Here is a 12554-nt window from a genome sequence, read left to right as displayed (position 1 = left end):
AGCTCTGGCTCGGCAGAAGTGACGTGAACAGTCTCTGGATCGGCAGAAGTGACGTCGTGAAGCTCTGGGTTGGCAGGACTGACGTGGAGCGCAGGCTCGGCAGGGTTGACATGGAGGAGCGCAGGCTTGGCAGGGCTGACATGGAGGAGCTCAGGCTGAGGGGATACTGCAGGTTCACTGAGCTCCTCCTCTACCCCGCCCACAGTAAACGATGAGCCGCTCAACAAAAGGGCCAGATCAATATAGTGCTCCAAAGTCGAGTCAAGTCAAGTCAAGTATATTTGTATAGCGCTTTTCACAATACAAATTGTATCAAAGCAGCTTCACAGTATTAAATTAAAATAATACAACAAGGTTTGTTTCTAGTGGAATTTATTGATTGATAAAATTAAATTAAATATTCACAAAATATCCCCAACTGAGCAAGCCAAAGGCAACAGTGGCAAGGAACCGAAAAAACTTGATCAGGTGACCTAATGGAGAAAAAAAAAAAAAAACCTTGGGAGAACCCAGGCTCAGTTCTCCTCTGGCGTTTATGAACTAGAGGCCGGATTGTAGTCTGAACTGTAAGATTAAAAATATTATATGAATGCCTGGCTGAAGAGATGCGTCTTTAATCTAGTTTTAAACTAGGAGAGCGAGTCTGAGCAACGAACAGTATCCGGAAGACTATTCCAGAGTTTTGGAGCTTAATGTGAAAATGCTCTCCCTCCTTTGGTGGATCTGGATATCCTAGGTATGACCAAAAGCCTTGAATTTAGTGATCTTAAAGAGTGCGATGGATTATAGGGCGATAGAAGATCAGTTAAATAGACTGGAGCTAAGCCGTTTAGGGCTTTATAAGTCAGTAGCAATACCTTGTAATTAATACGGAACTTTATAGATAACAAATGTAGTGATGATAAAATCGGTGTTATATGATCATATTTTCTTGATCTAGTAAGAACTCTAGCGGCTGCATTTTGGACTAACTGTAGCTTGTTTATTGAGGATGCAGGACAACCAGCTAATAAAGCATTACAGTAATCTAGTCTCGAGGTCACGAATGCATGAACTAACTTTTCTGCATCAGAAACTGATAGCATATTACTTAGCTTAGCAATGTTTCTAAGGTGGAAAAAGGCTGTTTTTATAACATATGAAATATGATTTTCAAAAGACAGGTTGCAGTCTAGTATAACACCCAGGTCTTTTACTGTAGAGGATAAAGTAACAGGACATCCTACCAAGTTAAAGTTGTATTGTGAGAGGTTTTGTGGGCGGTTTTTTGAACCGATAAGTAGTACACCTCTGTTTTGTCTGGATTTAATAAAAGAAAATTACGCGTCATCCAATCTTTTATATCTTTAACACACTCTGTCAATTTGGATAATTTAGCGTTTTCTTCCGGCCGTGATGAAATATATATTTGAGTGTCATCAGCATAACAATGGAAACTAATTCCATGTTTCCTTATAATATTTCCAAGTGGCATCATATATATTGAGAATAATAGAGGGCCTAACACAGATCCCTGCGGCACTCCATAGTTTACTGAAGTTATGATCAATTTTTCTCCATTTAAATAGACAAAATGTTAGCGGTCAGATAAGTATGATCTGAACCAGCTTAATGCTTGTCCTTGAACACCAGTATAATTTTGTAGTCGATCTAAGAGTATTGTGTGATCTAAAGTATCGAACGCAACACTAAGATCAAGTAAAACTAGTATTGACACACAGCCTTGGTCAGAAGCTAAAAGTAAATCATTTGTGATTTTAACGAGCGCAGTTTCAGTGCTATGGTGCGGCCTGAATCCAGACTGAAACTTTTCATAGATGTCATTTTCTTGCAAGAAAGAGCCCAGTTGAGCAGACACAACTTTTTCTAGTATTTTAGACATAAATGAAAAGATTTGAAATGGGTCTATAATTGGCTAGGTTATTATGATCTAATTGTGGTTTCTTAATGAGTGGTTTTATAACTGCCAGTTTAAATGTTCTTGGAACATGACCTAAAGTTAAAGAGTTAATAATATTGAGGAGAGGTTCTTCCACTATAGGTAACACTTCTTTCAGTATAAGATCTAATAAACATGTTGTTGTTTTAGATGAAGTGATAAGTTTATTTAACTCTTTTTGTTCTATAGTTGTAAAGCACTGTAATTGTTCTTGCAGGGTGATAATTGAGGCTGAATTATAAGGCGCGATTGAAGATTGAACGTTTACAATAGATGATGTTTTCTATTTTCTCAGTGAAGAAGTTCATGAAATCATTACTACTAAACTGTAACAGGATATTTTGTTCAGGTGATGTCTGTTTATATGTTAGTCTAGCCACGGTGTTAAATAAAAACCTAGGATTATTTTGGTTATTTTCTATTCGTTTGCGGAGGTGCTTAGCCCTGGCCGCTTTTAGGGCCTTTTTATACATACTGACATACTGTCTTTCCACGCGATTCTAAAGACCTCTAAATTAGTTTGTTTCCATTTACGCTCTAAATTACGGGTTTCTCTATTTAGAACATGCGTAGTATTGTTGTACCATGGTGCTTTAATTTTCTCTCTGACTTTTTTTAAATTAATGGGTGCAACAATATCCAATGTTCTAGAGAGAATGGTGCTCATAGTGCTAGTTAGTTCCTCTAGTTCATCTGTTTGTTTGGGTTCAGGCAGCAGCTGAGACAAATCAGATAAGCAATTTGAGAAATTATCTATGGTGGATGGAAGGATTGTTCTGCCTGGTCGATAACGCGGCGCCGCATGACATATTACAGCAGTACGTAATATGCAAGTTACCATGTAATGGTCAGTAACATCATCATTTAGTGGAGTGATATCTATATCGGTTGGATCGGTTCCATATGATATAATTAAATCGATGAAAATTGTATGATTAAGAAGATGAGTGGGACCAGTGACGTTTTGCTTGACCCCAAAGGAATTTAATAATTCTGTAAACGCAGCCCCTAACGCATCATTTGAATTATCTACGTGTATGTTAAAATCTCCAACAATTAATGCTTTATCGACGTTGACCAATAGATCTGAGAGAAAATCTGCAAACTCTTTTAGGAAATCAGCGTAAGGCCCAGGCGGTCTATATACGGTAGCCAAGGCTAGAGATAATAGGGATTTTTTTCTTACATCTGAGAGCGTAATATTTAGTACAAGTACTTCAAACGAATTAAACTTGTCACCTGTTTTCTGGGTAACATTAAGAATATCTCTATAGATTGTTGCAACACCGCCGCCACGACCAATCAGACGGGGCTCATGCTTATAACAGTATCCTGATGGAGTAGACTCATTTAGACCGAAATAATCATTTGGTTTAAGCCAGGTTTCAGTAAGGCAAAGTACATCGATGCTATTATCTGTGACTATTTCATTTACAATAACTGCCTTAGGTGTGAGTGATCTAATGTTTAGAAGACCTAGCTTTAGAAATGGTTTTTGTTCACTAATAGCGAGATTTTCTGTTTTAATAACAATTAGATTTTTTTTAGATACTGCAGTAGATTTATTATTTGATCTCACTAAACGAGGAATAGACACAGTTTCTATGCAATGTTCTACACTAGTATTTATATCAATTAAGTTGGTGCAGCAGAGACTGTAATTTGGACTTTTAGTTACTAGTCAAACGGTATTTAACGTCTTGGAGATGTTATCAGACAGAAGATCTGCTCCGATTCTACTTGCGTGTAAGCCATCAGCGCGGAAAAGCCTAGGACGCTCCCAAAACAGATTCCAATTATTTACAAAGCACAGTTTTTGCTCATTGCACCATGATATTAACCATTCATTTAGCGCGAATAATCGTCTGAACTTTTCATGCCCTTGTCGGTACGTGGGAAGCGGTCCAGACACAATGATCGTTATTTCAGGCGATGTGCTGCGTACCATCTCGATCAGGCTCCTGAAGTCTTTCTTCAGAACCTCCGTCTGCCGCAGCCTGATATCGTTCACTCCCTCGTGCAACACGACGGCTCCGACACGCTCGTCACCGTTCAAGATCTCGGGTACCCGCGCAGCAATATCGAAAACACGAGCACCAGGAAAGCAGTGACTGCGCACCTTACTTTTACCTAACGTAGCGTGGACGTGGCGGACGATGGAATCGCCGATGGTGACAGCATCGCGTTCTGTTTCGCGAAGAGGGGAGAAGCGGTTCTGGGTGGAGATCTCGAAAACTGGGAGGGGCGGCAGGGCTGCCCCTCAAGAGATCCTCACGAGATCCTCAGTCTCGTGAGGATCATGCAATGGCATGAATGAACTGAGCGATTCAGATAGCCCTCCCCAAAAAAAGATCTTAAGGCATTCTGTGTTCATTGAGGTGAGATGTGCCAGTTCAATAAACTCCTCGACATACCTCTCAGTCGGCCGATTCCCCTGACGGAGACGCAGGATTTGTACTGCTGTATCTGTTGGCATCGCTGCTGGATCTAGGTGTGGCAAAGTTTTCTTTCACGAACCGCTCTGAGACACGAGGGTAGAGGATCCAAATGCAGCTTTATTAAGGGGCAATCCAGATAAATAATCTGTAAGTAATCCAGATAAGTAATCCAATAAACAGGCAATGGGTCAAAACACAGGTAGACAGTCCAAACAAACAAAACAAAACAAAACAAAACAAAAACAAAAACAAAAACAAGACAGGCAGGGGTCAGAGGCAAGAGAGTAATCCAAGGAACAGGCAAGAAATCCAAAAAAACAAGAAACAGGAAAAACAAGAAAACGCTCAGAGTTGCAGTGTGACACTAAACCAAACTTCGCAGTGAGTGAAGGGGTGAACCAGGCTTATATGGGTTGAACTAAACAAGAAGATGAGATACAGGTGAATGTGATAATGAGTGCTGATTAGGGCTGTCACTTTACGTTCGAAAATCGATTGCACAATCGATCGGACTAACCAACGCAAGTTTCGAAAACGAAAATAGGGAATCGATTTTAACGGTCTTTTCTCGGAGCGCGTCCAGCTCGTCATGTTATGCCCGCAGCGAACGCGCGTCATTTGCAACTGCAGGCTCTGACAAACACGCATAACAGCAAATTATCCTTTTGCATAATGTGTCTCTTTTTACTACAAAACTGTGAATTTTCCCGGTATTCAGACAGTTTCATGCATTCAGATACAGATTCGGGCTACGGTCTACAAACGCCTACGTAGGCGAAATTTGTTTGACATTTCTAATCGTAAACACAGCCATGTTGAAGACTGAGGTAATGTTTTTCATATATGCTGCTATGGCAGTCCACTCTGCTTATTGCTTTTCGAGAATGTTGCACTAGTCATTGTGCGCGAAACTTCACGCCAATAAATCATCAGAAATATTGCTGACTTGAGCGCGTCAGGCGCGGCGCGCCCTCTTAACGTTCGTCTTAATGCCTGTTAGTTGTCCGTGGATTTGCCCATATTTGGCGTTTTATTTTTCAATTTTCGATTTTACAATCGATTCAATGAACACTTATGTCTCAAAAATCGAACAGGATTTTTTAACAAAAGTGACAGCCCTAGTGCTGATGTGTCCAGGCAGATAATGATGGGAGATGTATGCTGCATTCCAAACCGCATACTTCCCTACTATTTAGTATGGGAAAAAGAGTAGGCGAGCGAAAAAGTATGTATGAATCCAAAAGAGTAGGCGAGAATTACCTGGGTGACGTACTAATTATCGCGAGATTCGGACTTAAGTGCGTTCGAATATGCCTACTTTCCTACTATATAGTAGGCGAAAACAGTACGTGAAGGAAGCAGTACGTTCGAAACATCAGTATTCATAAAAGAGTAGGCGAGAAGGTCCCGGATGGCTTACTAGTAGTGATAACCCTATACCACCTGTCAAAATGATTGATGACTTCCGGTCCCGCCCCCCTAGATATGACATCTGGTCACCGCCCTTCCGGTTGTCCGTTGACTTGTCCCGCCCTTTCTGGCTTGTATAGATATGGATATGGATTGTCGTATCGAGCGTTCGATCACGCGTTTTGACAGTTTTATCTACCGCATATGTTGTTTTTATCTACCGGTGTCTTTCCGGCATATGTTGTTATGGTTTGCCCTATCGTCCTAGCTAGTCGTAGATCATGTGGTTTTGACAGAAAGTTTGAAGACTGTGTCACACCACCATTATCTCTTGTGCACAGGAGTTGGGTGTATTTTCTGTGTTTGTGATAGACATCTGTTTTTTGACAGAAAGTTTGAATTTGTTGTCCGGTTCAGTTATGTGTCTGTGTGTGTGTGTGTGTGTGTGTGTGTGTGTGTGTGTGTGTGTGTGTGTGTGTGTGTGTGTGTGCGTCCTCTGACATGACCCCCTCCACATTCCTGAGGTAACAGTGAAAGTGAGAAAAAGAGAGTTACCCTAATCATGTTTTATATTTCACACAAATGATATACAATAATATCTTAGCAAAAATCTACTGAAACCATTTAATTCAGTTTTAGAGAAACAAAAGAATAAAATGAATAAGGATTTTACTAAATACTAAAGCCTATCACAAAAAAAGTTGAAAACATACTGTTCTTTAAAAAGTATAAATGAAAAGATTATAAAATAATTTAACCAAGGTTGAAAACATACCGTTCGTTTAAAGTATAAATGAAAAGATTATAAAATAATATAACATAAATGTCAGTGTTTCTCTCTCTCTCCTCCTAGGTTTATTCAGCGATCAGAATGAGACAAAAGGGCTACATTTATTTCAAAGTTTAAATGATATCTTTATAAAATGTTGTTTTTATTTTATTTTATTTTTTAATTAAATTTAATACATTTATTAAAAGTCGTAATAATGTTTTTAAATTCAATACATTATTAAAAGTTGTAAAACAAAAACACTGTTTTTTCTGAATGCCTCTCCAGCCAGAGTAGTGTGCCTGTGGGTGTGTGTGTGTGTGTGTGTGTGTGTGGGTGTGTGTGTGTGTGTGTGTGTGTGTGTGTCCTCTGACATGACCCCCTCCACATTCCTGAGGTAACAGTGAAAGTGAGAAAAAGAGAGTTACCCTAATCATGTTTTATATTTCACACAAATAATATGCAATAATATCTTACTAAAAATCTACTGAAACCATTTAATTCAGTTTTAGATAAACAAAAGAATAAAAAAATCATATTACATAAACATTCCGTTCTTTAGGCCTATAAGTGTATAAAATAAAATAGCTATCTTGCTAATTTAACTAAAGTTGAAAACCATTCAGTTCTTTATAAAAGTATATAATTAAATGCTTATAAAATAAATATCTTATTGATCCAATTGTTTTTGATAAACAAAAGAATAAAAATCATATTACATAAAAAAGGGTATACATTAAAATGGTTATCTTGCTAATTTAACTAAAGTTGAAAAACATTCTGTTCTTTAAAAGTATATAAAAAAAATCTACTGAAATTTCAGTTTTAGATAAAAATAAAATTCATCTAAGTCTGCTGACTGAAGATTTCATGAAGCACTAGACAAATGGTATGTTTGTGTGTGTGTGTGTGTGTGTGTGTGTGTGTGTGTGTGTGTGTGTGTGTGTGTGTGTGTGTGTGCGTACGTACGTGTGTCTGTGACAGGTACCGGTAAATTAGCGTGCCGTCATCTTTCTGAATTTATTTCAAAACATAATCGTAAAAGTTTAAATATGATCTTTTAAAATTAAAAGACTGTTTAAATAAAATCTTTAAAGTTTGAATACATTAATATCTTCTATTTATCTTTTAGAAGATTACTGTAATGATTTTGTTTAATGGTGACCTAAAGTATAATTGTTATTAAACAATGTCTGTCTGTTCAAAAACTTTAGATTGTAGAAAAACTGTACTTTTTAGTCGTCTTAAATCTCATTTATATGAAAAGATTCAATCAGCATTTTTTTGTCCATGCGGGGTTTCAATTTTTATGGTGGGGGCTTTCCATAGCTATAATGAATTTTGTACCGTACACCTAAACACAGAAAACTACATTTGTACATTTTCAAAATGAAATAAATAAATAAATAAATAATTTAATATCATTTTGTGCACACACACGGTTCTAAAAAATAAACTAATCTCTATTTTAAATTAAATTATTATTAATAACATATGTTACTAAAATGTAAACAAAGTTTTAGCTAAATAAATATATAAACAAAAACACCTTACAGCCCCAGATCCTTCAGAGATAAACCACAGTGTGATCTGAAGCTTCAGGAAACAGGGTATCAGACCAGATGAGTCTCGGGGGACAATGTCACAGTAAATCTAGTCTGCTAACGCCTTTTACAGAGTACATCCAGAGTTTATACTAAATTCATTTAAAAGCATAATCATACAAGTTTAAATAAGAAAAAAAAAAAAAAAAAATCTTTAAAGTTTTATTAAAATTATATCTTCTATTTATTTTCTTAGAAGATTACTGTAATGATTTTGTTTAACGGTAACCTAAAGTAGAATTTTTACTAAACAGCGTTTAGTTGTTGATTGTTGAAAAACTGTGCTTGGGCATCTTAGATCTTTTGTCCATACAACATGTTGTCAAAGTTTGTCACAATGTTTTGTTGTTGTGTTGTTTTTAAGAAATCCGAGGACTCCACATTGCTCTTATTTAGACTAAGTTGTATCATCTGCAAAATCACTGACGTGGCATAAGTAAAGTTGGTCTTGAGCGAATATTTAATTTTATCAGTCATAATTCAAAGTATAAGTATACGATCGTATAAGATCATTTTAACTTGTATTCCCCCGAACTAGGGTGAAACCCTTTACTGAGAATATACTATCGGTTATCTACTCAAAATATATGTAGAAGTGTAAAATCGGTGTTTAAAATCTGTCTGCTGGCCGCATGAATAGACTTTTGGGAGAGCTGATGATACTATCTATAGCAGGAAGCATGCCCTTTGACCTCCTCGATTGTGGAGGCTTGTTTTTTTTTTTGTTTTTTTTTGTTAAAGACCCAACTACAATTTAGTTCTCCCAAAAGAATTTCTCCCATCTAGTGGTTCTCCCATCTACTCGCTTTTTCAAATGCGTGTTGCAACTGCGGTAGCCGTAATGTGTCAAGAAGCTATGACAACATGGCTTCCAATAGCGCTTCATTGAGTTTAACGATACATGTTTTGTACTGTTATGGCAGCTATATAATGATTTACACTTTGACCTCCTCGATTTAGAGGCTTTTTTGTTAAAAAGATTTCTCCCATCTACTCTTTTTTTTTTTTCCAACTTTGGTAAATGTGCCAAGAATCTATGACAACGTGTCTTCCGATAGCGCTTCATCGAGTTTAATTGTACATGTTCTACCGTTCTATATAATGATTTACACAACCAAGCAATGAAAAAAGCTTGTAAGTTAGACCATACCTTTGACTTGTCTGTCGAGAAGAAATCAGGCAACTTCCCTTTCAAAGTCTTTCTCCTTCATTAGCTCTTTTTCACCTGGGAAAAGCTATCCCGATATTTATTTACATACCGATAAATTACATTTGAATTTAATTAAAACTTCTCCTGTGGCTCGGCATAACTATGATCCGGCATTATATTTTACCCTGCAGTGCAGCCTTTCAAATGTGCCGGGGCAGTATCAATGCCTCCCATATGGTCTAGCGGTTAGTGTTCCTGGTTTTCATCCAGGCTGCTACTCAATAGTCGAATAATCATCAGTAATCATTTTTAGTAATTCATAGTCTTAGAGGCCTACACGAACTGCAGAAACAAGCAGTTTATTGAAGATTCGGTACTGAATCATTTTCACAAATACAATTATATTGAATTCAGAAAATTTCACTATGGAACATTTACTTTATCATAATTTCAATTTAGTACGTCATCATTTAAACTTTTCATATCATAATTATGACGCATAGTCATCATTTCAACTTTTTAAGTGATCATTTTGACTTGTCATAATTATTACTTAATACAGAATTACAGTTTTTGTCAATGACGCCTTTTTAATGTAATACTTAAAACGTGTTTAAGTCATAATTTGGTGGTTGACTATAGTAGTGTTGATGATGAAACGTGCTAGTGCTTTTTGTCCCTCTCTGCTCTTTTTCAAGATGGCGGAACGACACGGAAGCCTCCTTGGTCCCATGCAAATAAAGATAAGAAATGATCTTTCTTTAAATCAGATCATTGGCACAGATCATTTTACACCATTTATTTTATGAATACAGACAATGATTTTAGCTAATAAAATACCATTTTTCAGCCGAGCGAATCTAGGCCTTCAGAAGTCATAACTCCAGGGGTCAACGGTTTAGGCCCGTTGGTTTCGCTATTTGTAAAAATCAAATACTGTATTACACTTTTCAAAGTTAGAATAACCTGTTGTGTTCTGACACAAGGCCATTAACCGGTTCTTTTTTGTTTATAAATGTACTTTGCTTATTTCTACAAATATTCATGATAAATGAAAATCAGGAAATAAGAAAAACAGTGTTTTAAAATACAACAAAACCATGATAATGTTTAGATTAGATGTTGATGATTAAGTTTTAGGCGTAGTGCAACCTGATTTCTCTAACATTGCGAGGTATCACGACGCACAACGTTGTAAATAAACATTTTCAAAATGTAATTTTAACCATATTTTATTAATATTATGTTAATTTAAAGTTTTTGTTATTAACTAATACCTACTAACACTTTAACACACAAAATTAAAGAGATCTCAGATCACAATCTACAGTTAGATATTCTCCTATGTATGTAAGTAGTTGTGCTTAAATCTTTGGCTGTATCTTGACACACCGTAGTGATGCAAAGTTCTACACTCTATAACTTTAAAACATCATCTTTGGAATCACACGTGTCCATGTAAGATTCAAAAAGACCAAATCACTAAGGATTTGTGATACACAAATAAATACACAAAAGTTTATTACTCCGCTAGATTTAGTCATCTTGTTCAGATAGCAGGCGACACTGTTTCACATGTTGTACGTTGGACTGTGTTTTAGGTGAAGACGTTTATAGAAATAAATGACGCTTAAGAATTTAAGCGATAGTTTGACTAAATTGATATCAATCACACAAATACGAATCACACAAACTGTTTTACACTATTACAACAGAATCACATCCGACTATTGTACCGAGAGATGCATACTCATTAAAGCTTGAGGCTGTTAAACAAAGTTCCACACTCCAGTAAAATTGCACGAAAAGTAAGTTCTAGAGGTCAACTGGGTTAAAAGTAAATGCATCATCATGAGCCATTTAAAAACAAATACAGAAAAGCCACTATAGTGATCCGTTTCGAATGTCTGTCATTGACATCTTGTTTCTTTTTGTACAGTTTGCAAAAAGTACATAGAGCGTGGTCAAACATGTTAGGAAAGTATCCTATACATTATAGGTCCTTCTACATGATAGGCCTTTAACCGGTTCTTTTTTGTTTTATAAAAAAAAGAAAACAAAAAATATGACTAAAAAAAATTACTAAATCTTTCTGCGATGCCTACGAAACATTGACGTGAAAGATGAGTATGGCTGTTTTTCTGTTACCTATTACGTTTTAAACTCGTCTAACTATTACACTTATTTTCTTATTTTGTGTGTGCGTAGCTAAACAATGGTTAAGCTAATGAATTACGGTTGACAAGGGGTATTTTTATGTAAATTGATTCATTTTTTTATTCCGTCCACACTTTGACATCAGAGTTTTAGGCATCCGTCTTTTAGGCATCCGTCTTTTATGATCTTCTATACTGCATAATGCCAAAATGTATTAACATATCGTAAATTTCAATCGTTAGATAAATCATCTAACTATTATATGTGAAACATAGGATTCACATATTGGATTCTTGTTTATATTGAACATTGTTATTGAACCGTTTTTCAATATTATTGAAAATAATTGTTAAATAAAAGCGCTAGTGTTCTCGGCCTCATCAAAGTTCACAAAGTTTTCACAGGAGCATACCGACTCTGAAACAAGACTTTGTTTACAAGATTTTGTTTGCATTTCTTCTGAAACACCCTGTTTTGAAATGGTTTAACTTCACCAGCGTAACACTTACTGTATTGTCGGGTGTGATTGTAATGTTTTGTATGGCGTTTTCTTTACACTTTTCCTAGAGTTAGCTAGAGTTAATGTTAGTGAACTCTAGGTCTTCTCTTTGTTCATACACGACGGTATTCGCATGATTTGTATCTTGATTTGTATCATGATTTGATACGCGAGACATTTACATTATACCGTAAATAGCGCTAAAATGTATATTTTAATATTTGAATTATATCTCTGGTTCTATGTTTTTAAAAGTAAAGACAAGGACGCCTCTTTCTATAAGCGACCCTCAAAATCTGTGCATACAACAAAAACACTTTTGTCTCATTGTTTGAAGAAAAACTTAAATCAGCCGGTGCTATTGAAGTTATTAAACACGTCAAAAAGATCATTTTAGAGGCCAAATGGTTGGCTTGATGCACAGGATCATCGACGCTGCGTGTGATATGAAAAAAGATTGTGCGCAGGATACCAAACGTGTGACAAATCTCAAAAATGAAATGGACGTCGTAAGAGGCTTGACTAAGCCATGGCCTGATGTAACGCCCATGTTTTTTAACGGCAAAGAGCCGAACGGCGTAATCCTCA

Source organism: Squalius cephalus (genome assembly GCF_949319135.1).
Source record: "Squalius cephalus genome assembly, chromosome: 9".
Classification (NCBI taxonomy): Eukaryota; Metazoa; Chordata; class Actinopteri; order Cypriniformes; family Leuciscidae; genus Squalius; species Squalius cephalus.
This window is presented reverse-complemented; position numbering follows the sequence as displayed.